We start from the raw sequence: 27,930 nt of genomic DNA on the forward strand, positions 1-27,930 counted from the left end.
ATTTGGGCAGCACTCTCTCTCACTGAAGTCATTGGGATGCACCTGATGGAATCAATCATAGACAGATATATCAATACAAAGATATGACATCCAAAATAAACCATGCATAAAGAAAATAAGGAAAATAAATAGTACAACCAGTGTCTAGGCCAACAGGCTGGCTGCAAAAATAATATAACTGTATCAAAATAACAGATATCACAGATATATAGAGCAGGTAAAAGAGAGATGTGAAAATCATGCTGAGGAGGTAGGACGGGCAGGGCGCGATCCGCGTATGTCTCTGGAAATGTCTCGCAGTGCAGCCATGACATCCGTACGTAGGGAAGAAATTTAGCTTGGATAGAGACAGTGTCTACATGGATGGAGACTACGGCATCTTCTAAAGCTTGTATACGTTCTCCTAGGCCAGGTGTCTGTGCTGGAGCATCAGGTATGACTAGGTCAGGAGAATGATGCTCATCCTGAAGAGGCTCCGGGACATGTAGTGGCGACCTTGCCGGAGAGTGATGTGGTAACTCCTCTGTTGGAGGCTCCTGCTCTAGATCGATCTACATATGTACGGCAGCTGGATCGACTGCTGGATCATTCGCTGTTGCTGGTGCATCTACCTCTACTGCCACTGCCGCTGCTGCTGCTGCTACTACTACCTCCTCTTCAGCTGCCTTCTTTGCAGCTATGAGGGCATCCTCCTGTAGGCTCTTAATCAGGGCATTGTAAGTTTTGTTCCAATCCTTCCGGCGGAAATGGCAGGCTCCAGACTCAGTATACTCCCAGGGATGGAATGTGTAGTGCTAATCCCAGAATATCTGAGTGATAAGATGGCCGAAGGGAAGAAACTTAGTCCGTTTAGGCTTGGCCTTGCTGATATAGTCTGTGTAGAGCTTCATCATGACACTCCAATATAGGGCCGAAATAAAAAGCCAGTGCCCTGTGTAGAAAGCATAAAGGGCTGTCAGATAGTCATCGCGCCTCTGAATCTTGTGGCCAGCCATAAACACATTTTGGTACAAGACCGAATCAAAGAACCACAGATTATCGGGCAAATAGGTCCGAGTAACAAATGTCTCACCCTCACTGTAGTGGCCTGTAAGTGCCACAGCCATGTCTGCGTCAGACGACCTCCACATCTGGGGATAGTCAAGCTGAAGATCGGGAGGGCAGACATGCGGGCATCTGGAAGATCGGGCTAGTGTCTCTACTGTAATACTGATAAGATGGCCATCTACGGTAGTGTGCAGCTCTGCCAGATTACTCGGGACAGGGCAGAAGTTCTGGAAGAACATCCGCACAAGCCTCGGGTAAACCAGGTATATAACTGGGGCTAGAATAGCAGAAATACCCCTGCAGTCTATATCATCATATACAGCCCAGGTCAGGACAAACCGAGAAAAGAAGTCAATGTCGAACACCAACTCATGAGCCACGGAAAGGTCTGAATATCTCCGAGTAGGTCTGTCCCTAACCTGGCCTGGCTTTGCAGGTGGCGGTAAAGAAGATGGGACATGTTCAGCCTTATCATGAGATGATGACGATGATGCAGAAGTAGAAAAGTGTAGTCTGCTGTCTGATGAGGACTGGGCCGGAGCTGGTGATACAGGTTGCTCCTGAATATGAGAAAGTTCTCCTGGCTTCTCCATCCTCTGTCTCACTCGGCGTGTATAATGCTTACGGGCAATAGTCTTTACCCTAGCCATGGCCTGCAAAACAGAAAGAAAAACACTTGTAGAAGAAGTCAATACATGTATAAAGAATTAAAGCACAGTATATAGAAACATGTTTGCCAAATAAAATAGACAACACAGTATAAAGGACATGAATCCATACAAGTCATAAAGAATAAGTGACACTAAGTGAAGCATGCTAAACAATATAAGTATAAAATGCATCCAATGCGGAAAACATAGGCATTGGGTATGTATAAGATAACATGGAATCATAAAAGAGGGTGTGTGAAGTGTGTAATGCAAATCTGTGGAGTTCGATCGATCACAAAAATGTGAGATCAATCTTTTTCAGATCGATCTGAGGAAAGTTCGATCGATCGAACTGTGATGTGAAATTTGAAAAGTCACATATCTGTGACATGGATGGCATGAGGGCCTCTTGAGCAAGTTCGTGGGCCCTTCTACACAACAACACAACAAGATTGGGCATTTTCTTTGGCAAGTGACCCCCAAATACATGATTTGAAACAAAATATATACAAATCTATATACATATATATACATATATATACACAAACATGGAATCTTCAAATATGGCAAGGATTAAGCATGGCAACTCTAGATCTAACATGTAAAGCTCAGATTTATGAAGATTAAAACTCGAAATCAAAAGAAAAACTCGAAACTTACCAAATCCGAGAGAGAGAGAGGAGGAAATCGAGAGAGATGATGAAATTGGAGATGAGAGATGATGTGGAAGCTTGGGATGGTCGCCGGAGGGTTCACCGGAGTTAGAAGAGGTGGATTGCAGCAACGAGAAAAGAGATGGGTCTTGGATCGATCTTTGAAATCGATCTAATGACCCTAGGGTTTTATTTTAAAAACGATCTCCGGAATGTTAGATCGATCTGAAAGGAACTTAGATCGATTGAACTCAAATCGATCTGAAAAATCTTGAAATCGATCTCCCCTCACTAAACAACAAGTATTTTTAAATTTTTATTTATTTATTTATAAATTTTGAAATTTAGAAGTCAAAACTTAGTCAAAATCAACAGTAAACAAATAACATAGATCGATCTATCCAAGATCGATCTCAAAGAGGCTCAGATCGATCGAACATGCAAAAACCTGCATACATGTTCGAACGATGGAACAGAGAGCTTGTTTTCATAGGGTTCAAAATTTTTCTAAGTGTTGGAACTGAGGATCGATCCAAGAGAAAGTTGGATCGATCTTGGAACTTAAGATCGATCAGAACTGAAGTTCGCACGACGGAACAAAGAGTTGAAATATGTAGGTTTCCTTCGCACGATTAAACAGAGAGGTGATTGGAGGAAGGTATGGAAGTTCGATCGATAGAACCTCTTTCGAGATCAATCGAACAGGCACAAAATGCTCATTTTCAACCTGAAAGTGCATTCAATCCTCAATCAAAGTTCCTAGTCATGTATATGAACCCAAAACAAATATCTAGACGTCGCAAGAAATGAAAGTTAAAACAGATTTGAGGAAAAAATAGGGTTGTCAACCCTACGAAACGCACTAGTCTTTAATGTCTCTAGTAAGACGTTAGGCTCTTTTAGCCAGGATCAAACATCTTGTAGTGCATCCCCTCCTTGACGGGGTGATAAGTACTTTGAACTCCACCCAATAAATGGTTCCCTAAAGAACTTATTGGATTAGGTTCAAAAGAGATTGTTTGTTCTTTGTCAATGTAATCTTTGGGCTTCTATGCCCTTTCAAAGCAAGTTTTTGAAATATCATTCTTTAGTTTTAAGGTCAAAAATGAACTTTTTTAAGTTTTGGTTTCAAGCAAAGACTCCATTCTTTCACATTCATTGTCATGACATTTTTCTACAACACTTACTTCTTCATGCTTATCAAATGAATTTGGTGTTGGGTTGAAGATATTCAACTTCACCTTCATATGGCCAAATGATTTTCATTATCTCCGTCTTACAATTGATGTTGGCATTTGCGGTTGCCAAGAAAGGATGGCCAAGGATAACGGGAATTTCGTTCTTAGGATTTGGAACCAGTTCCGTGTCAATGACAATGAAATCAACCGGGAAGAAGAATTTATCAATTTTAATTAAGACATCCTCAATGATACCCCTAGGCTTTTTGATGGATCGATCGGCAAGTTACAAAACCACCGACATCGGTTGCAAGTCTCCTAAGCCTAATTTGACATATACCGAGTGTGGAAGAAGATTGACACTTGCTCTCAAATTAAGAAGAGCTCGATTAATGACATGGTCACTAATGATGCAAGAAGTTGTAGGTGAACCGGGGTCCTTAAATTTTGGAAGAGTGTTATGCTATAAGATTGAGCTCACTTGCTCGGTTAAGACCACTTTCCTATGTGCTTGGCTCTTGTTCTTCCTCTTTTGGGTGGAAAGATCTTTTAAAAACTTAGCATAAGCCAAAATTTGCTTAATTACATCCAAAAGTGGGAGATTAACCTTCACTTGCCTAAACATTTCAATGATTTCATTGGTTTTGGTCTTTTGTTTGTCAAGATAAATGGATCCTTTCAAGGTATCCAGAAATGGAGCTTTTGGCTCAAAATCTTTTTCAAAAGTTTTCTTTGAAGTTTCTTCAACACAAGAATTTTTAATTCATTTTTCAAGTCAATTTTGAACTCACTTTTCAAATCACTTTGTGACATTTTCTCATTTGAATGATCATACATATGCAATGAATGAGGAATAGGATATGCAACGGGACGGGTGTCAACTTTTGGTTGCACCGATTCGCTCTCTTCATTGGACATACCCACTTCGTTGTCCACAATCTTCTCACTCCTTAAGGTTGTTACCCCATTGACATGTTCAATTGTGGGACCTTCTGATGAGGAATGACTCTCCACAACACATTGTTGCTTTTGTGGGACATTTAAAGGTATTTTTCCTTTTTCTCTAGCATTTAAAGTACTAGCTATTTGCCCTACTTGGGTTTTTGGCTTAGCAATGGATTAAGAATGAGAATGAAACAATTGAGTGTTCGCCTCTAGGGTGCCTAGAGCGGTCAAAACTTTCTCTTCAAATGCAGAACTCTTAGAGTTTCCTTGAGAATAAGATGGTTGATTAGGAAAATGAGAATTTTAGAATTGATTACCATGTGATTGAAATGATGATAATCTAAAACCTTGGGAACCTTGGCCTTGCATTGGAGGTGGAATATATTTCCCTTGAAAACCACCTTGGGAAGGGTTTGAGCCTTCCCCTTGGCTTTTCCAAGAAAAGTTTGGATGGTTCCTCCAACTAGGATTGTAATGAGTGCCATAGGGATTATTCCTTTGGTTAGCAAAAATGGCATTGGCTTGCTCATGGTTATCATTTTGCACATGTCCATGGGGACAGTTGGAAGTAGAATGCAAGACACTTGAACAAGTCATGCATGATTCATTGGATGCACGATGATGAACATGATTAGGGGAGGAAGATACTTGATTCGCCGAAGTTTGGTTGATAAAAAATTGATCAAACCTTTAAGATAATGATTTCATTTCGGCGGCTATATCATTGGAGTTGCAACTTGATATATGCCAACATTCTTCCTTCCACCTAAATTTATACCTTTTTTGGATGACAAAGATCTATGCATTGAAGTTTCACTTATACTTTCATACAATTACCACACATCATTTTCATGCTTGTCAAGATAAGAACCACCCATAGATGCATCAACCATACTTTTGTGATTATCCGGTAAACTTTCAAAGAAATATTGAACTAATTGCCACTTAGGTATGTCATGATGTGGGCACTTTCTAAGCAAGTCATCGAACCTTTCCCATGCCTGATGAAACATTTCCCCATCCCCTTGAGAAAATTCACGAATGGAAGTTCTCATGGCATTGGTCTTTGATACCGGGTAGTACTTCTTTAAGAACTTTGGTTGGATTTCTGCCCAAGAAGTTATCGAAAAAGGCCTAAGATTGTTGAACCAATATTTTGCCTTGTCTTTAAAGGTAAAAGGGAAAAGTTTGAGATTTAAAACTTCTTCTGGCATGTCCGTGTATTTCACGGTGGAACACACTGCAAGAAACTCATCCAAATGCTTGTAAGGTTCTTCACTTGGAAGTCCATGATAATTAAGAAGCATTTGAATGGTTTGTGGTTTGATTTCATAGTGATGTGCACTAAATAGGGGCAATTGAATGCAAGTAGGCGTATTATACTCATTCGGCACATAATGATCACGCAAAGCAAGAGGGGGATTTACAATTGGTAGTGCTACATGAGCACCTTGATTGCCTTGGATTATGGGAGGTTGTGAAGCATACATTGGTCTAGGCATTCCCAATAGGACTTAGCCTTGTTGTTGTGGTGGGTGAATGAATGGCCTTGGCATGTTTAATGGAACTTGGATGTTGTCATGATGCACATTGGGGTGGAAGATACCTTGTTGGTCTATGTGACCAAGGTCCTTCACATGGTCCTCATTATGGTCTTCGACTAATGAAATGGAATGATTAGAACTACCTCTTCCCCTAGGATTTCGAATAACGGATTCAAGATCAAAATTAAGTGAGACAAGAGTAGGATTTAATGACCTACGACCATGCATGCACTAGCAAAACAAATAACAAGAAATAAGCAAGTAACAAACACTTCACCCCCATAACAAATCAATCAACATGTAACGACCCGGTCATTTGCCTTCCTTTCCTTTTTCCTGAAATTTTACGAATGAATTTTTTTCGTTTAATTTTCTTTTCTGAGCTCTGTTTCGTGTCGCTTAGTGTCATCTTGAGTGCTCATAATTGGTTCCTGAGACTCTTTTCCGTAGATTGACAACTTCCTTTAAGGATTGAGTCATTTTCACATTTTTCGTTTTTCGACACTATGCGTTATTTCGTCCTTTTCCCTATTCTGTCTTATCTCCATTTGTCAGTTTTTGGCACAACTTCACTTCTCATGCTCGGAGTTGGTTTTTGACTTCACGTGCCTTCATCTTGAGTGGTTTCCACGAAATACGTATCTTTACTGTTGCAAGAAAGTACTCTGGTTGCTCCCGGTGCCCATAGGGGCATGGATGCATAAATCTTTGGAATTAATTTCATTTCTTGGGGTGTTTTTCATAAATATCTTTTGAAGATATTTCATTTCAGGGGCATCTAAGAAAATATCTTTTGGAATATATTTTCATTCTGGGGCAGTTTCGCAGTTAACCCTTTTGTAAGGGCCGTTGTGCAATTAATGAAAGTTATTACAAAATGTCTTGTTTTGAGCCTGGATCCTCGTACGGGATTCATTTTCACATTTTTTTGAGTTGTGTACTCTTGGAATTTCCTACTGGTCGATATTTTCCAGTTTCAGGGTTTCTGGCCTCGGTTTTCGCCAAACTTGTTTTGGGCATAACTTTCTGCTCGGGACTCAGTTTTTGATGCCGTTTCCTTCTTTGTTCATATTTTTATCATGTTGAATCTTTTTTGTTCACAAAGTTTTGCCATTTGAGCGCGTTTGCTCAAATTTTACTTTTTCGGACCCAGCGGGGCCCGTTCAAAACACTTTTTGAGATTTCTATAAAGGGAGGGTGAGATATTTCATTTTTCATCTTCTCCCCTCTTCATGCACGACCTGGAGCTCCCATGGTTGCCCAAGGGGTGATGCCATCTTCTCTCTCCTCTTTTGGTTCACTTTTCCTTGATGGAAAGTCTTCGGCCTTAACGTTTGTTGTTCCCCTCGCCGTGCTCTACCTTTCCCCCTTATTAGAATTCAATTTTGACCATTTCTTGAGTTTGGTTTTGAGGTCAAGTTATGATTTTGATGGGGCTTCTTGCGGATTTATGTTCACGGTGTTGTCCCCGACAAAACCTCTCAGTATCGTCGAATTCGGAGCACTTTTATTTTGGTGGGCCTCTGGGATTTTCATCTCAAATTGAGGTAGGAGATGTTTTAGGTTTAAACTCTTATTATATAGCATGCTTGTGATGCTTATACTACTTGTTTGTATGATTAAATATAAAAATTTAGAGATTTTATTATTTATTTTTCTTGTACGGGATCTAATTTTTTCGGTTGCTCATGACTTGGTTTAAACATGTAGCATGATTTTATATTGCCCCTTGATATGCTCATTGTTGTGTATTAAAATTGGAACATTTGAATAAGCATTAAAGATTTTATTTAATATTTATCTTAGGTGAAAGATTAATTCACATGGCCTTAACTAGCTTAAAATTAATATGTGTTAGCATATTAAATTAGGCCTTAGCATGCTCTCCAACATAGTTGAATTTGAAAGTGATTGGAGGTGTTTTGAAAATTAGTAATTATTAATTAATTTGATTAATTAATTTGCCCCGAGTGTACTATTCACTTTATTTAAATTTTGACTTGATATTCTTGATTTACATACCATATAGCTTCACATATATTTGATTTAGAATATTCGGTTAGGTTTTGAAACCTTTTATTTAATTAAATTTCATGTTTAAGATTTAATTCTCATAGTGATATACCACTTGGGATTGTATTGTGGCATGCTAGAAAATTAAGCTTAGGTATAGTTGTTCACATATATTAAATTGGGATTAATTGCATGAGAATTGCAACTTTTAATTTATATTTAACTTTAGTGAAAGGTTAAGTCACATGGTCTTAAATTGAATAAAATAGACTTGTAATGTGATATTACATTAGTCCTTGGCATATTCTCTAAGATATGTTAAATTAAGAGCATTTGGTTAAGTTTGAAAATCTAGAGGTTTTAATTAAAAGAATTAATTAAAATCTATTTTGTGGTCCCATTAGCTTAATTAGGTTTTAACTTGATGTTTGTATTGGCCATGACTTGTTTACTAGTATATATTAATTGTGGACCATTTATAATGAACTTAACACTGTTTGGAAAGCACATAAACTTGGTGCTAATAAAAAATTCAGACAACATCTGAGTTCTCTTGCTTTATTGGTAACATAAAGATTTGAACCAGAAGCATGTATTGTGGCTACAGTGGGTTCTGTAATACGTAATTTGGGTACTGAATTGATGTTATCAAACAGCCAAGTTTTTGGAATTTCAAGATCAGTCCAATTGAGTAGTTTGGGCTCAATTATTGTATCGAATGGTCTTGGTTCGAACAAGGTGACTAGTTTCGAGTCAAGTGTAGGAACTATGGCAGTTTCGGGTTCTCTAGTGAGTTCATAGAGGACTTTCCACTGGATTCCGAGGCTAGGGGAATCATAATCCATTTGTAGTTTAGACAATTGGAGTTTCACTTGGAGGACCTTTTCTATGTTTGGGTCAGACAGTGAAATAAAATAATTTGGTTTGATTTTAAACCAAATCAGATTGTTTACCAAATTGGATTGAACTCCGCCAATGAGTGCATCAACGGGTTTATGAAAGCGGTTGTCCATAAGGAGAGCAATTAAAGGTTGATCAGTTCCTCGACGGAACAGAGAAGTGATCTTGATTTGAACAAGACCAATATGGATATAGCGAGCGAGAGGATTTTGTTGCTTCCATCGATCGATTTTATCCTTGCTGAGGATATTAAAACCACATTGACCATTGGCTGTATAGTCAATTGTTGTATTGCCACTAAATTGTTCTAAAATTCTTTTCGAGAAGATAGCAAATCTGGAAGTTTTATAGACTTCTTCTTTTTTGATTCGCTGGAGTTTGTCGAACTGAATCAATTGTTCATTAGTGAACTGGACTTCTTCTCCAATGATGTCACTAAGTTTGATGTTAGTATTTTCTTCTGGTTTAGAAGGCGTAACATTCATCATACAGATACTTTCAATATCTGTTGAGTCTTCATCAGTAGAGGGTCCTGATGTTCGGGAAGTATCGCTAGAGTACGTGCTACTGGAGAGTTCGTAGAGAATGGTAGATGGATCGGTGATCTCGCTACCATAGGCAACACAAAGGTTATCGGTTTGTAAACGCTTAACCATTTTGGAGGCTTTCTTACCCTTTTGAGGGCAATTCGTGGCATAGTGACCAGCTTCATTACAAATATAACACTTGCAATCTTTTTTGGTTTCAAGTGCTTTGGGGGATTTTTTGGAACCCTTTTTTCGACCTTTGACAGGCTTTGAAGAAGGAGAAGTCTGGGTGACGTATTTTTTAGATGCTTTAGGCTTGCGATCCTTCCATTTCTTCCAACGAAAATTTTTTCGTTTAGGTCTTTTGGAGAAAGTTGCTCGGTAGGGAGCACAACCAATTTTCCAGGTTTCCTGGAGAATCTTATCGCAGCAGCGTTGTCCTTCAGCGGTGCCATTGATCTGGTTTTTAACCTGTTTTTTGGCTTTAGTCTCAAGACACTTTTCGTTAATGAGACGATAGACAAAATTGGTTCGAAATCCTATATTATCGTTCTTTTGTATTCGAACGAGGAAATCGGGATAGCCTTTTGTGGCAAGTTCATCCCAAGGATTTGGAAGTTTGTGAAAGAACTGGGGTAACCAATGTTCGATCGCATTAGGTGGAAGACGACGAAAGTATTTGGTAAATAACTTTACGTACTCAGGGAATTGGCAAATATTGCATAATTCGATTTTTGAAAGAGCACATGTTGCATCATCAGTGAGGAGTTGCTCACCGGTATGGCCAACCAATTCTTCTTTAAGAATTTTAACGAAACCGCGTAAAACACCATCGATTTTATCGAAGTTATTTAACAGGGCATCTTTTTGCTGTTTACCTTGAGGAGTTTGATCCCATTGGCGTAACCAGTCAAGAGCATCACCTTGAAGGGTGGCAGAAATATAGTCAAGGAAACGGGGTCGTTCCCAAGTGCCTTTGTAGTTATTGACTAGAATGGCTAACGACTGAGCCCATTCGTCGATTGTCTTCAAATGATCCTTGTAAGGAACGTGAGTAAGATCAAGATAAGTTCCATTTTGTGAAATGGGAAACTTATTGAGGTCATCTTTACGTGTCCAGGTGGGGACCGTAGAGGGGACGGTAGAAAAGTCGTATTTATACGAGGATGTATAGATTTTGGGTTCATCGGCTTTTTTAGATTTTTCTTCGTCGGTTTTTTGACCGGAACCAGAAACTTCTTCGGCTGGAAGAAGATCTTCTGTAGGAAATTCGCCATAAAAGGATTCGTCGAGAACTAAGTCAGAACGGCGTTTTTTGGCTTTTCGTTTTCCTTTAGAGGTTTTAGAAGCTTCTTCGATAGTTGTATCGGAAGAGGCGGTAGCGGCCGGGATTGGATCGGCTTGAATGGTTTCATCGAGTTCTTCTGAAGAATCAGAATGCTCGGAAAAAGCATAGACTTGTTCATCGTCAGAAGTATTTTCTTCGTCAGAAGAACTGGAACTCTCATTTATGGGGTAACCAAAATGAGTAAGAAGATTCTCGTTGTGTAGAGAGATTTGTCGTATACGAGTGATTATATGAGCGCTTTCGTCAAACGTGAGTTGGGGATTGACGTATAAAGCTTGCAAGCAGTTGAGCTGATCTATGATGCTGTCATAATCATCTCGGCGATAAGAAGATGAGGAGGGAGTTGAGAATACTTTAATATCTTCAACAGTATCTTCATGGCCGTAAAACAAAGGTTTGACTTTATAACGGATTGGTTTTTTAACAGAGGGTTGGTCTGTAGATGTTGGAATTGTATCTGCAGAAGGATTTGAATTCGTAGATGGAGGATCGGGTGGATCTGGTGGATATAAATCAGATAATTTAACCTTTTGTAGTTTAGCTAAATCGATCTGCATTTGATTTATTTGGTCCTGAAGGGTTGGGTCAGGAGGATTAGAAAGAGTGAAAATCTGTGTAAGAGTTTCAAGTTTGTCATTCAAGGAAAGTAAGCCTTGTTGGACGTCATCAAAAGAGGAAGCCATATGTGTATTGGTTGCCTCGAGGTTATGTTGGAAGTCGATCTTCCAGTCGGTAATCATGTCGACTAGAAAGTTGAGACCCGCTCCGATGTGAGAGAATGCTACTGGTTCAGTAGTGTTAAAGTGGGCTATATGCCGATAATTTTCGGTAGTCGTATCTTGACCGGCTAGGTTTCTGATACAGTTAACAGAGGTAGTGTGTGCCATAATGATTGTCTCTTAGGATGTTTGGGAAACTGTCCTGGTGCCTAAAACCAAAGGGTCCTGTAAGCAGCTTAACAAAGTCACAAGAGTCATACAGACATTGACATATAAGCAAAAACAGGATAATCTGGGCTTTTAACAGTAGACAAACATCAAAGATATATCATAAGCACAAACGTAAACTGAAAACTTTATTACAGAAACTTACAGTGGTCCAGAAACGAAGAAGGCTCTGATACCAATTACAGGAAATGCGGAATGTTTAACAACAACAGAAACTTTACATGAAGAATCCTCAAAACAAAAGAGAGGAAAAGAGATAATGAAAAACAGATGCCAAAACCATTCTAAGGTTGTGGTTTAAATAGGCATTACAAAAGGTAAACAGTATTTGAGAAGATAAGAGAGAATCTTTCTTTTACTGTTTGACAAAGGGTGTCGGCTACTTTCACTGTTGCTGAATAGTCTGTCGGCACCTTTCGGCTACTTTTCTTTTTGGAAAAGCAGACAAGACATTCTTCTGTCGTGTGCTGGGTGAGATTGCAGTCGAGCAGAGAAGAGTATCGGTTATCCTTCCATAGCATTGATGATATTATGGAGTTCATATTCATCAAGTGAGGGCGGACTATCTGGGGACTGAGCATCAGCAATATCCCATTCAAGGTTAGTGCGTTCAGTCTCAGTTTTGACGCGAGAAGGTATGTCCATGGTATCTGAATGATGAACAATATCTTTCAAGAACGTCATGGCTATCTGGATATTGTGTTCTCCTTCGGCAACGTCTGTATAGTAACAGCGAATGGTAGTGATGAATAGTCTGCGTCCATCACAACAATAATAAATAGGTTCTTGGTGGTAGTAGGATCCATCAAGAATGCGGCGAGCAGTGTCTTGTAGATGTAAGAAACTGTGAACCTCAAAATAATAAGGTTCTAGGTTGGCGGCTAGTTCCTCAGAATTGAGCAATTTATGATGTTCATAATCTGCTTCATCGTCTTGACCAGTGAATTTGAGAAACCATATCTGGTATGGTTGGAAGAAGCGAGTTTTTTCGAAACTTCCAATTGAACTAGAAATCCAGAACGTCAGATGTCGACTATATTGCCAGCGATGACTAACTTTGTAAATCATAGAGCGTATCATAGCTGGAAAATTCTGATAAGAATCATGGGAGGAAAAGGTAAGTTTATTAACTAATCCCCAGTCAATTGGATCCATAGACCATTCAAGGCCTGGGATGATAAAAAAGTCCAGTTTAAGAACCTTTTTGCCATTATAAAGAGTATCAAAGGTATTGATATCTTCATGATACGTGGTATAATATGTTTTTATTATATCATAATGATTTTCAATTTGTCGGTAGATAAACCGAAAAATATCAGAAGGTAAGAGTGCTCTGGCTTTTTCCAGAAGACAAATACGGTTGATTTTAGCAAACGTATTTGCAGGAAAGTCTTGTTCTCCTATTAACTGGGCAAGCTTAAGAAAACAATTAATTTGAGAAAGCGAAAAATCTTTTTCCCAGTCGATAGAAAGACAGCTTTGTATGCAGAGCTGTTTAAGCTCAGTCGTCATAGCTGTTTGTTCAGCCATGAGAGCAGCAAGAGAACTCAGATGTTGTCTGAATTTTTTATTAGCACCAAGTTTATGTGCTTTCCAAACAGTGTTAAGTTCATTATACAAATTGTTTGGAAGACCAGGATCATAGAAATTGTTGATTTCTACAATGTCTGGGTTTTTTGAAAACATTTTGTTAGAGGCTTGGCCCACATTATAGAAAACTGTTTGGGCTTCTATAAGTGTGTCATATGCCTTGAAGCAAGAACCGTGGAATGAACGAAGCTGCTTGTGACAGTCGGTCCAGTTCTCATAGATACCAGGCTGATGACCTGCAAAAACCACGAACCATTTTTGTGGCTGTGATGGAGAGGGTTTGGAGGTTGCTTTTTTAGCAATAGTGATCCAACCTTCTTTGTCAGGTATAGGCTTAGGATACTCATCCATCTGTTAGAAGGAGAGAAGAAATATCCTTGTTAGATACGTCTGGAGGTCTGCTTAAGAAGTCTGCAAGAAAATTATTAGTTCCTTTGATATGTTCAATAGCAAAAGAATATTGTGCAATAACATTATACCATTTTAAGCGACGACCATCTAAGCAATTTCGTTTATTGATTAGAAAATCTTTAACAGCTTGGTTGTCTGTTCGAATAATAAAGTCTTCTGGAGCAAGATAAATATGAAAGCGTTTAATTGCTAATTTTATAGCCAGAAGTTCTTTTTCATAAATAATATAATTCTGTTCATTTGGTTTAAATTTTCCAGAATTATATCCACAAATCAATTCTTCTTTTTGAAGTTTTTTGGAGATCGGAGCTTTGCGAGCTCTAATCATAGGAGATGATGGAGTGTCATCAATCCATTTTTCTTGTGGGATGGCTTTGAGAACACATCCCCAACAGAGCTCAGAGGCATCTGTTTCGAGAATAAGTTTATCACCATTCTGAGGAAAATAAACTTCAGGGATCTGTACCAGATCTGCTTTAATTTGTTGGATAATGGTTGTGTCATTATCAGTCCAGTCAAAAGGGGCATTCTTTTGGAGCTTCTTTAATAAAGGAAGTTCTTTTTGGGCTAAGCCTTTAATAAAGGAGCGGCCATAATTCAAGATTCCTAAAAAGCTTTGCAGTTGCTTTTTATCTTGAAGGATATCGGGGAAATCACGGATCTTGATAATTATATGATCCTGTAGTTTTATCCCTTTGTGGGTTAAAACTAATCCGAGAAAATCAATGGATTCTTGTTCAACATCGATTTTGGTTGGAGATAATATGATGCCATACTTTTTCAGTTTTTCTGAAAGGCATATGAGATGCTTTTTATGTTCTTCCCTGGTTTTAGAGAAAACTAAAATGTCATCAATATAAACGACAACAAAATCTTTAAGGTCATTAAAGATTGAATCCATCCAGCGTTGGTAAATCTGGGGGGCTGTGTTAAGGCCAAAGGGCATAACGGTCCATTGATAATGACCATGAGGCGTACTGAATGCAGTTAACGGTTTGGATTTCTTGCGCAGTTTGATCTGCCAGAAACCAGCTTTACAATCAAATTTGCTAAAGATTGTTGATCCTCTAGTTTGATTGAGAAGAACGTCTTTGCGAGGGATAAAGTATCCATCGAAGACCAGATGTTCATTTAGCCTTTTATAGTTGATGACCATTCGGGCTTTTCCACGTTTAACTTCACTATGGTTTCTAACCATAAAAGCAGGGCTGCTATGTGGACTGTGAGTGCGCTCAATGAACAGAATTATATTATTTATGAAAAAGAACTTCTGGCTATAAAATTAGCAATTAAACGCTTTCATATTTATCTTGCTCCAGAAGACTTTATTATTCGAACAGACAACCAAGCTGTTAAAGATTTTCTAATCAATAAACGAAATTGCTTAGATGGTCGTCGCTTAAAATGGTATAATATTATTGCACAATATTCTTTTGCTATTGAACATATCAAAGGAACTAATAATTTTCTTGCAGACTTCTTAAGCAGACCTCCAGACGTATCTAACAAGGATATTTCTTCTCTCCTTCTAACAGATGGATGAGTATCCTAAGCCTATACCTGACAAAGAAGGTTGGATCACTATTGCTAAAAAAGCAACCTCCAAACCCTCTCCATCACAGCCACAAAAATGGTTCGTGGTTTTTGCAGGTCATCAGCCTGGTATCTATGAGAACTGGACCGACTGTCACAAGCAGCTTCGTTCATTCCACGGTTCTTGCTTCAAGGCATATGACACACTTATAGAAGCCCAAACAGTTTTCTATAATGTGGGCCAAGCCTCTAACAAAATGTTTTCAAAAAACCCAGACATTGTAGAAATCAACAATTTCTATGATCCTGGTCTTCCAAACAATTTGTATAATGAACTTAACACTGTTTGGAAAGCACATAAACTTGGTGCTAATAAAAAATTCAGACAACATCTGAGTTCTCTTGCTGCTCTCATGGCTGAACAAACAGCTATGACGACTGAGCTTAAACAGCTCTGCATACAAAGCTGTCTTTCTATCGACTGGGAAAAAGATTTTTCGCTTTCTCAAATTAATTGTTTTCTTAAGCTTGCCCAGTTAATAGGAGAACAAGACTTTCCTGCAAATACGTTTGCTAAAATCAACCGTATTTGTCTTCTGGAAAAAGCCAGAGCACTCTTACCTTCTGATATTTTTCGGTTTATCTACCGACAAATTGAAAATCATTATGATATAATAAAAACATATTATACCACGTATCATGAAGATATCAATACCTTTGATACTCTTTATAATGGCAAAAAGGTTCTTAAACTGGACTTTTTTATCATCCCAGGCCTTGAATGGTCTATGGATCCAATTGACTGGGGATTAGTTAATAAACTTACCTTTTCCTCCCATGATTCTTATCAGAATTTTCCAGCTATGATACGCTCTATGATTTACAAAGTTAGTCATCGCTGGCAATATAGTCGACATCTGACGTTCTGGATTTCTAGTTCAATTGGAAGTTTCGAAAAAACTCGCTTCTTCCAACCATACCAGATATGGTTTCTCAAATTCACTGGTCAAGACGATGAAGCAGATTATGAACATCATAAATTGCTCAATTCTGAGGAACTAGCCGCCAACCTAGAACCTTATTATTTTGAGGTTCACAGTTTCTTACATCTACAAGACACTGCTCGCCGCATTCTTGATGGATCCTACTACCACCAAGAACCTATTTATTATTGTTGTGATGGACGCAGACTATTCATCACTACCATTCGCTGTTACTATACAGACGTTGCCGAAGGAGAACACAATATCCAGATAGCCATGACGTTCTTGAAAGATATTGTTCATCATTCAGATACCATGGACATACCTTCTCGCGTCAAAACTGAGACTGAACGCACTAACCTTGAATGGGATATTGCTGATGCTCAGTCCCCAGATAGTCCGCCCTCACTTGATGAATATGAACTCCATAATATCATCAATGCTATGGAAGGATAACCGATACTCTTCTCTGCTCGACTGCAATCTCACCCAGCACACGACAGAAGAATGTCTTGTCTGCTTTTCCAAAAAGAAAAGTAGCCGAAAGGTGCCGACAGACTATTCAGCAACAGTGAAAGTAGCCGACACCCTTTGTCAAACAGTAAAAGAAAGATTCTCTCTTATCTTCTCAAATACTGTTTACCTTTTGTAATGCCTATTTAAACCACAACCTTAGAATGGTTTTGGCATCTGTTTTTCATTATCTCTTTTCCTCTCTTTTGTTTTGAGGATTCTTCATGTAAAGTTTCTGTTGTTGTTAAACATTCCGCATTTCCTGTAATTGGGCTTCTTTAATAAAGGAAGTTCTTTTTGGGCTAAGCCTTTAATAAAGGAGCGGCCATAATTCAAGATTCCTAAAAAGCTTTGCAGTTGCTTTTTATCTTGAAGGATATCGGGGAAATCACGGATCTTGATAATTATATGATCCTGTAGTTTTATCCCTTTGTGGGTTAAAACTAATCCGAGAAAATCAATGGATTCTTGTTCAACATCGATTTTGGTTGGAGATAATATGATGCCATACTTTTTCAGTTTTTCTGAAAGGCATATGAGATGCTTTTTATGTTCTTCCCTGGTTTTAGAGAAAACTAAAATGTCATCAATATAAACGACAACAAAATCTTTAAGGTCATTAAAGATTGAATCCATCCAGCGTTGGTAAATCTGGGGGGCTGTGTTAAGGCCAAAGGGCATAACGGTCCATTGATAATGACCATGAGGCGTACTGAATGCAGTTAACGGTTTGGATTTCTTGCGCAGTTTGATCTGCCAGAAACCAGCTTTACAATCAAATTTGCTAAAGATTGTTGATCCTCTAGTTTGATGAAAGCGGTTGTCCATAAGGAGAGCAATTAAAGGTTGATCAGTTCCTCGACGGAACATCCAAGTGAAACTCCAATTGTCTAAACTACAAATGGATTATGATTCCCCTAGCCTCGGAATCCAGTGGAAAGTCCTCTATGAACTCACTAGAGAACCCGAAACTGCCATAGTTCCTACACTTGACTCGAAACTAGTCACCTTGTTCGAACCAAGACCATTCGATACAATAATTGAGCCCAAACTACTCAATTGGACTGATCTTGAAATTCCAAAAACTTGGCTGTTTGATAACTGCATTCAGTACGCCTCATGGTCATTATCAATGGACCGTTATGCCCTTTGGCCTTAACACAGCCCCCCAGATTTACCAACGCTGGATGGATTCAATCTTTAATGACCTTAAAGATTTTGTTGTCGTTTATATTGATGACATTTTAGTTTTCTCTAAAACCAGGGAAGAACATAAAAAGCATCTCATATGCCTTTCAGAAAAACTGAAAAAGTATGGCATCATATTATCTCCAACCAAAATCGATGTTGAACAAGAATCCATTGATTTTCTCGGATTAGTTTTAACCCACAAAGGGATAAAACTACAGGATCATATAATTATCAAGATCCGTGATTTCCCCGATATCCTTCAAGATAAAAAGCAACTGCAAAGCTTTTTAGGAATCTTGAATTATGGCCGCTCCTTTATTAAAGGCTTAGCCCAAAAAGAACTTCCTTTATTAAAGAAGCTCCAAAAGAATGCCCCTTTTGACTGGACTGATAATGACACAACCATTATCCAACAAATTAAAGCAGATCTGGTACAGATCCCTGAAGTTTATTTTCCTCAGAATGGTGATAAACTTATTCTCGAAACAGATGCCTCTGAGCTCTGTTGGGGATGTGTTCTCAAAGCCATCCCACAAGAAAAATGGATTGATGACACTCCATCATCTCCTATGATTAGAGCTCGCAAAGCTCCGATCTCCAAAAAACTTCAAAAAGAAGAATTGATTTGTGGATATAATTCTGGAAAATTTAAACCAAATGAACAGAATTATATTATTTATGAAAAAGAACTTCTGGCTATAAAATTAGCAATTAAACGCTTTCATATTTATCTTGCTCCAGAAGACTTTATTATTCGAACAGACAACCAAGCTGTTAAAGATTTTCTAATCAATAAACGAAATTGCTTAGATGGTCGTCGCTTAAAATGGTATAATGTTATTGCACAATATTCTTTTGCTATTGAACATATCAAAGGAACTAATAATTTTCTTGCAGACTTCTTAAGCAGACCTCCAGACGTATCTAACAAGGATATTTCTTCTCTCCTTCTAACAGATGGATGAGTATCCTAAGCCTATACCTGACAAAGAAGGTTGGATCACTATTGCTAAAAAAGCAACCTCCAAACCCTCTCCATCACAGCCACAAAAATGGTTCGTGGTTTTTGCAGGTCATCAGCCTGGTATCTATGAGAACTGGACCGACTGTCACAAGCAGCTTCGTTCATTCCACGGTTCTTGCTTCAAGGCATATGACACACTTATAGAAGCCCAAACAGTTTTCTATAATGTGGGCCAAGCCTCTAACAAAATGTTTTCAAAAAACCCAGACATTGTAGAAATCAACAATTTCTATGATCCTGGTCTTCCAAACAATTTGTATAATGAACTTAACACTGTTTGGAAAGCACATAAACTTGGTGCTAATAAAAAATTCAGACAACATCTGAGTTCTCTTGCTGCTCTCATGGCTGAACAAACAGCTATGACGACTGAGCTTAAACAGCTCTGCATACAAAGCTGTCTTTCTATCGACTGGGAAAAAGATTTTTCGCTTTCTCAAATTAATTGTTTTCTTAAGCTTGCCCAGTTAATAGGAGAACAAGACTTTCCTGCAAATACGTTTGCTAAAATCAACCGTATTTGTCTTCTGGAAAAAGCCAGAGCACTCTTACCTTCTGATATTTTTCGGTTTATCTACCGACAAATTGAAAATCATTATGATATAATAAAAACATATTATACCACGTATCATGAAGATATCAATACCTTTGATACTCTTTATAATGGCAAAAAGGTTCTTAAACTGGACTTTTTTATCATCCCAGGCCTTGAATGGTCTATGGATCCAATTGACTGGGGATTAGTTAATAAACTTACCTTTTCCTCCCATGATTCTTATCAGAATTTTCCAGCTATGATACGCTCTATGATTTACAAAGTTAGTCATCGCTGGCAATATAGTCGACATCTGACGTTCTGGATTTCTAGTTCAATTGGAAGTTTCGAAAAAACTCGCTTCTTCCAACCATACCAGATATGGTTTCTCAAATTCACTGGTCAAGACGATGAAGCAGATTATGAACATCATAAATTGCTCAATTCTGAGGAACTAGCCGCCAACCTAGAACCTTATTATTTTGAGGTTCACAGTTTCTTACATCTACAAGACACTGCTCGCCGCATTCTTGATGGATCCTACTACCACCAAGAACCTATTTATTATTGTTGTGATGGACGCAGACTATTCATCACTACCATTCGCTGTTACTATACAGACGTTGCCGAAGGAGAACACAATATCCAGATAGCCATGACGTTCTTGAAAGATATTGTTCATCATTCAGATACCATGGACATACCTTCTCGCGTCAAAACTGAGACTGAACGCACTAACCTTGAATGGGATATTGCTGATGCTCAGTCCCCAGATAGTCCGCCCTCACTTGATGAATATGAACTCCATAATATCATCAATGCTATGGAAGGATAACCGATACTCTTCTCTGCTCGACTGCAATCTCACCCAGCACACGACAGAAGAATGTCTTGTCTGCTTTTCCAAAAAGAAAAGTAGCCGAAAGGTGCCGACAGACTATTCAGCAACAGTGAAAGTAGCCGACACCCTTTGTCAAACAGTAAAAGAAAGATTCTCTCTTATCTTCTCAAATACTGTTTACCTTTTGTAATGCCTATTTAAACCACAACCTTAGAATGGTTTTGGCATCTGTTTTTCATTATCTCTTTTCCTCTCTTTTGTTTTGAGGATTCTTCATGTAAAGTTTCTGTTGTTGTTAAACATTCCGCATTTCCTGTAATTGGTATCAGAGCCTTCTTCGTTTCTGGACCACTGTAAGTTTCTGTAATAAAGTTTTCAGTTTACGTTTGTGCTTATGATATATCTTTGATGTTTGTCTACTGTTAAAAGCCCAGATTATCCTGTTTTTGCTTATATGTCAATGTCTGTATGACTCTTGTGACTTTGTTAAGCTGCTTACAGGACCCTTTGGTTTTAGGCACCAGGACAGTTTCCCAAACATCCTAAGAGACAATCATTATGGCACACACTACCTCTGTTAACTGTATCAGAAACCTAGCCGGTCAAGATACGACTACCGAAAATTATCGGCATATAGCCCACTTTAACACTACTGAACCAGTAGCATTCTCTCACATCGGAGCGGGTCTCAACTTTCTAGTCGACATGATTACCGACTGGAAGATCGACTTCCAACATAACCTCGAGGCAACCAATACACATATGGCTTCCTCTTTTGATGACGTCCAACAAGGCTTACTTTCCTTGAATGACAAACTTGAAACTCTTACACAGATTTTCACTCTTTCTAATCCTCCTGACCCAACCCTTCAGGACCAAATAAATCAAATGCAGATCGATTTAGCTAAACTACAAAAGGTTAAATTATCTGATTTATATCCACCAGATCCACCCGATCCTCCATCTACGAATTCAAATCCTTCTGCAGATACAATTCCAACATCTACAGACCAACCCTCTGTTAAAAAACCAATCCGTTATAAAGTCAAACCTTTGTTTTACGGCCATGAAGATACTGTTGAAGATATTAAAGTATTCTCAACTCCCTCCTCATCTTCTTATCGCCGAGATGATTATGACAGCATCATAGATCAGCTCAACTGCTTGCAAGCTTTATACGTCAATCCCCAACTCACGTTTGACGAAAGCGCTCATATAATCACTCGTATACGACAAATCTCTCTACACAACGAGAATCTTCTTACTCATTTTGGTTACCCCATAAATGAGAGTTCCAGTTCTTCTGACGAAGAAAATACTTCTGACGATGAACAAGTCTATGCTTTTTCCGAGCATTCTGATTCTTCAGAAGAACTCGATGAAACCTTGGTAATTAAATTAGCATGATTTAATTAGAGTTCTACTTTGTTGTTCCAATAACCTAATAGAGTTTTAGAATGGATATAGGTAATGATCATGCCATGTTCTTTAATATGTATTAATTTGAGGTTATTTGGAATTGAATTAGAATCTAGGGAATTTAATTATTTTTATTTAATTAAATTCTATCGAATTGAGCCATGGATTAAATTGTGTTTGAAAGTCGTTTCTATATCAAAATTCTGGACATGGACTTGTTGTATATTCATTTGGTTATGTTTTGAGTATTGGATAACATAGTTGCTATATTTATACTTATGAGAATATGTTTTCCGTATTGAATATACTGTTGCCTTGTGTAATGATTTGCACATTTTGTATTTAACATCATTCATGCATAGCGTGTAACGAATCGCACACTGAAGATTCGACATTCATCACATCATATTAGTTGTGGACTTAGAGCATGTATTGTATAGGTTTCCAAATTTGGTTGTGCTTGGTAGATAATTGATTATCTTGCATATTCCTGTTGATATATGCGTTGTTGCATAACTTGTTGATTTTGGAAACTTGAGGATGTCGTTATTTGACTATGGCTAGGACGTGGTTCTAGTACAGGGGATAGTCCCTCTATATGGTCTAGTGCGCACATAGGGAGGTTACCCATGGGCTAGTAACCCTAAAGTAACTATGTTGTCGGTCTGATCCGGCGTGACGTCCGAGTATCCACTTTGTTCGATTTCGCATTTCATTTTCAAGTTGATAACTAGATGATGTTGTAACTTGTTGTTTCTTATTTGTCGTTCCATTTTAAGTTACAGGATGTTAACTTTGAGAAATTATGCTTTATGCGCTGTATTGGAAGTTCCAATGTTGGTTAAATTGTATCGATATTGAAAATCGTGTTTTGACGTTCTAATAAAGTTTAGGATTGATCCTATTGATTCTTTTATAATATAGACGTTAGGTGGCATGAGCCACTACTGTTATTTTGTGCTTTAGATTCTAAGTTGATGGCTTTGAGAACTTAAACCTTGTTGCATTGTATAACATGCTCTTTTGTTGTTGAATTGCATGAATAATATGATTCTTGTTAACTTGTATTCAAATATGCCTTTGTTATATTGTGTGGATTACTCTAGACCTAGTTCAATTGTATTGAAAATGCAATTCATGTTAATATATGCTCAAGCATTCTTCTTGTCGTGTTCTTTAGATTATCCCAACCATGATTCATTTCATACACGTATGTATATCATGATTCTTGTTGCTTAGACTCTAAGGTAGCTTAGGATGCTCCTCGAGTCTCACTTGGACATAGACGTTAGGTGGCATGAGCCCCTTTAACATGTTTCACCTTAAGGTAATAAATTTGTAAAATGCTAGGTCGATGCATGCTCATCTCCTACGAGTAGCTTTATGTTACTCACCCCTACGATACTGGGGCATATTTCAGGTACGAAGACTTGGTTCATGAAGCCTAGTATTCCTTGGATGTCGAGTAGCTTTCAAGTTTCCATTTTATGCAAATGTTAGCATGAAATGTCATTTTGTAGACTTATATGTCAAAATATGTATGTTTGATTCTATGTATGTAATGTGTTCTTAAGTACACTCCTTTCAATGTATTTCATATGTATGAGATGAGGTCGGAGGCCAATGACATGTATATTGTATTCTATGCAACTTTTTAACTTCATGAAATGTTATGAAAAACTTGAAAAATCGCAAGTCATTGCTTCACCACGGCTGTATCGGGTGTGGGAATTCCATTTTCATTCTTTTATAGGGTCTTATTAATCCTGTATGAAGTGTAGCCAACGGCCAAACGGTTATTTGATCCCATTTTGCATTTTTGGATTCCGTGTTTTCCATTCCAAGTCCATTTTTGCCTTTTTCCCCGTTGGGGGGTCGGATTTTGTATCGGCTATATTTTTAAGCCATGGACCATTGTAGCGCATCTAAATAGGTAAGTTACGTTTGTGTGCATGGTCATTTCCGGGCAAAACCTTATCGTTTGTGTTTTGAGCCTCTTGTGAATTCATTTCGCATTTTTTTTGCATATTCTGATCTAGCGGCATTATGGACCTTTTACCTCAGTTTTATTTTCTTCTTTCGACATGGTCGCTTAGAAAACGTGATTTTAGTGGGGGTTTCTTTTTCGTGTTTTTCCAAAAAATGTCGTCTTGGTACCGGAAATCCCCCGTGAAGTTTCAGCTTCCAGTTTTCATTTAGCAGCTTTATGACCCTCTTGTTCAGTTCTGATCTAGGGGTATTTTGGGGATTTCACAGTGAGTTTTTTTCGATTCCGTTCGCGCTGTCGGGTAGAAAACTCAATTTTAGGGGGGGTTTTTTCTTCGTGTTTTTCCAGAAAAACTCGTCTTGACCTCCGTTTCAAGCCTCAGTTCTGGGTAGATAAAAAAAAAAAATGTAGCAGCAGCCAAGGGCTGCCACCAGCCATGTCTTTGGGTGCCGACATGCACGCCGGTGGGCTCGCGCATGGGCGCCGTGTGCGCCATGGCCCCTCGTCGGGCCGCCACGACGTCAATTCTTCTTTTGAGCTTTTCTCCTTCGTCCGGACTCCGATTCAAATGAATTTTTTTTTGAACTTGACTAATTTTTTGCTGTCTTTCCAATGGTGTACTCGGTTGCACCCAGTTCTTCCTAAATAATTACCATTTTACCATTTTTGCTTTAAGTGCTCATTTTTCTTCGTCATGCCGTTTCTCCTTCGTTCGGACTCCGAATCATGTGATTCTTGAGTCTATTTTGATTAGTTTTTCGTTGTCCTTCTAGCGGTGTGCTCGGTGGCACCCGAATCTACAGTTTTTAGAAATGACTATTTTATCCCTGGGGGCTGATTTGTCATATTTTCGATCTTTTGCTTCCGCATTAGTTCTTGTTGAGTTCCACGACCTCATGGAAGGTCACTTTGACTTCTTAGAGTCTTGTTTTCTGTTTTCGCTTCTGCATTCGGATCCGTTATCGGATCATCCTTACAGTTTATCACAGGACACGCTGGCATAAAACCATGGTCGTCACACAACAAATCTTCACATACAATAATCCCATACTCCCATGCTTTCAACAATTATGCAAGAAAAGTAAATTGTCTTCACGCGGGCTCACGATTTATCTAGAAATGTAAAACAAGCCTCCACGCGGGCCGATGATTTAACTAGAGATTGAGTTTAGGAAGAGCTCACAAAGAGTCCTTAAGCACTTCAAATTATTTTTCAAACTTTAGCTTTGCAAATTTTTAGATTTTTAGCTTTTTCCTTTCTTTTGCTTAGCTCCTTGCTTAAAATGCTCCCTTGATCACTTTCCTTAGCTCAATGTACCTAGTCAAATAAGAACCAACACAATAAGTAATCAAAAATAAAAATAAAGTAAAGACACGATCAAAAGAGTACTAATTCCTAATTGTTTCCACAATACGACGTTGCCTAAAATCAATCCCCAGCAACGGCACCAAAACTTGGTGGTGAGCCGTCGCGTTGCACTAAAAATTTATAAAGAGATGAACTAAGAGTGTGAGTGTGCAATGTGGCCAAGTTTTAAATTTATAATTGCCACTACTACCTCTAACTAAAAAATATAGGTAGGGTGAGCAGGGAACGTCCCAAGGGATTGGTGGGTCGTATTATTATGGAAACAAGATTAAGGTTAGTAGGTCGAGTGATCAAAATGTGGTTAGTTTGTTTGATTAAACTACAATTTAGACTAAACAAGCTCAATATAAAACAAGTAATTAAAGGATAGAGAAAACAAGAGAGAGAAAGGTCTCGGGACTTAGAAGTCACCACTAAGCATCACCTTTCAATACACTCAATTCATAATTAATGAGGGGGAAAACATATGTTGCAACAATAGTGAGTGTGTGTGGTTGTTTCAACAAGCATGGATGACCAATTAAGTATATATTGTTTGAACAACACAATGAATAGCACAATATATCAAATTAAGCCATTAATCCTTTCTTTAAGCTCACAATCCAAACACATCACATGATTAGAGAAATATAATACTTACATTCATAAGTATGGAACATCAAACAATAAGCATGGATTGTCCTCCCATTTAACAACTAAGGTAACTACACTATATCTAAGCTAATGACATGAAAATTAAACTAATTAAACTAAAGAAGAGGCACAATCCATCAAGAAATGAGTATGAACCATCAAATAAACCACAAGAGCATTCTATTAAGCACTATGTCTTGACAATCTCTAGATTTATAGCATCAACACACATAGACATGCATCAACAACACAAGAGCTAGAGATAAACATACAAACATCTATTCTAGCATACATACACATATGGATAAAATGAAATGATCAATTGGAAGAATTAAACCACACAAATTATTGAATAAACAAAATCTATGTATATAAAAATGTCAAAACATGTATTACAACACAAATCCCCTAAAAAATATATAAATCAAGGTAAAGAAGGCATGTTTAGGGCTAACTCTAGCCCCAAAAGGATGTCTAGCCACTCATGGATGGTGTCCTCCAACCCTCAAGGGCTATCTCCATGGTAGAAATGCTCTTCTTCTTGAGGTAGATGGAAGACTTCCCAATAATGTGTCTCTAGCCTCCTCTTCTCTTTTCTTCCTCTCTACGAATGATATCAAATATTGTATCTAAAAACATAAAATATATGTGTAAAAGTGGCTCATAATCCTTATATAGGTAGCTCAAATGTCACACCTAATGGTCTAGGCTCGAACACAATGGCTTCTCCAATGATTGCACCATGAGACCACTTTTAATGAGCTGGAAATTGATTTAATTCGCACTTGAGAGGGTTCGATTAATCGAACCTATGCTGAGATCGATCGAACTTGGCTGAGATCTATCAAACTTTGGCTGGATTAATCCTCCCATGGCGGTGCTTTTTTGGATAAAGACAAATCTGAGATATTTTTGAGATATTTTGGGAAAGAGACAAAAGTGGTGGGTGTGGTGGTACAACAGGATAAGATGGAATCTTTTCGATCAATCTGATAAATGTTGGATCGATCGACCATTGTGGGATCTTTGGATAAGGACAAAAGAACTTGAATTCATCTTGGAGTGTAGAGATAGATCTATGTCAAATTGATTGAAGAAATTCTATGATTGATCGAACTTTGTTGAACTTCCACCACTTGCTTCATTTTACTTCCACTTTGCTCCTTTCTTTCATTCATCTCAAGATTGCTTCAATTATGCTCTTATTTGGCTGAATTTTATTTTGGGGAAAAGTGCCTGAAAACGGAAATAACATGAAATCAATCCGAAGCAGGAAAATAAGATAGATAAAAGTTCTAGAATACCTAAGCTTAACGGGTTTAAATGCATACTTTTCAATGCTCATCAGATACTATATAAGATTCTCTTCTTATCTTTCTTTCTTCTCTCTTAATTTTAGAGGTTAATTAAGAAAATTTGTGTAGGAAATTGTGGAAGAAAAAATTGGATTCTTTCCTTCTTCTTCTTTTTTTTTTTTTTTTTTCTTCTAAATTAAATTTATTATGATCTGGTAAAAAGAATTTAGAGAAAGTGAGGAGTGCGTACCAAAAGAATTTTGGAAGAAAAATTTGGATTCTTTCCCCTCTCTTCCTCTTCTTTTTCCATACTTTGATCTACCTTTTTGAGCTCCATTTTCACCCATTTCCTTGAACTTTTGGAGAAGCCATAGAAAAGAGAGATGACAATCAAGAAAAGGGCTACCACACCATAATAATTTATTATGATCTGGTAAAAAGAATTTAGAGAAAGTGAGGAGTGCGTACCAAAAGAATTTTGGAAGAAAAAATTGGATTTTTTCCCTTCTCTTCCTCTTCTTTTTCCATACTTTGATCTACCTTTTTGAGCTCCATTTTCACCCATTTCCTTGAACTTTTGGAGAAGCCATAGAAAAGAGAGATGACAATCAAGAAAAGGGCTACCACACTATAATTTTTGTTCTTGATTTGAGGCACTTTTAATTTTCTGGTGGAGTCTAGGGCTCGGATTTGAAGGCGGCCACAGAAGGATTTTCCATTCTCCTCGTCATCGTCTTCAACTTTCTGAAATTTGTTTCGCAATCGGAGCATTTTGGATTTGGTGGGTATTGGGGTTGTCACCCCAATTTGAGGTAGGGGCTACGATACCTTTGTAAATAATGAATTTCTTGTAT

The sequence above is a fragment of the Cornus florida genome, unplaced genomic scaffold (assembly GCF_030987335.1).
Source record: "Cornus florida cultivar Cherokee Brave unplaced genomic scaffold, ASM3098733v1 CherokeeBrave_3.0.0_Hap2_Chr04, whole genome shotgun sequence".
Lineage (NCBI taxonomy): Eukaryota > Viridiplantae > Streptophyta > Magnoliopsida > Cornales > Cornaceae > Cornus > Cornus florida.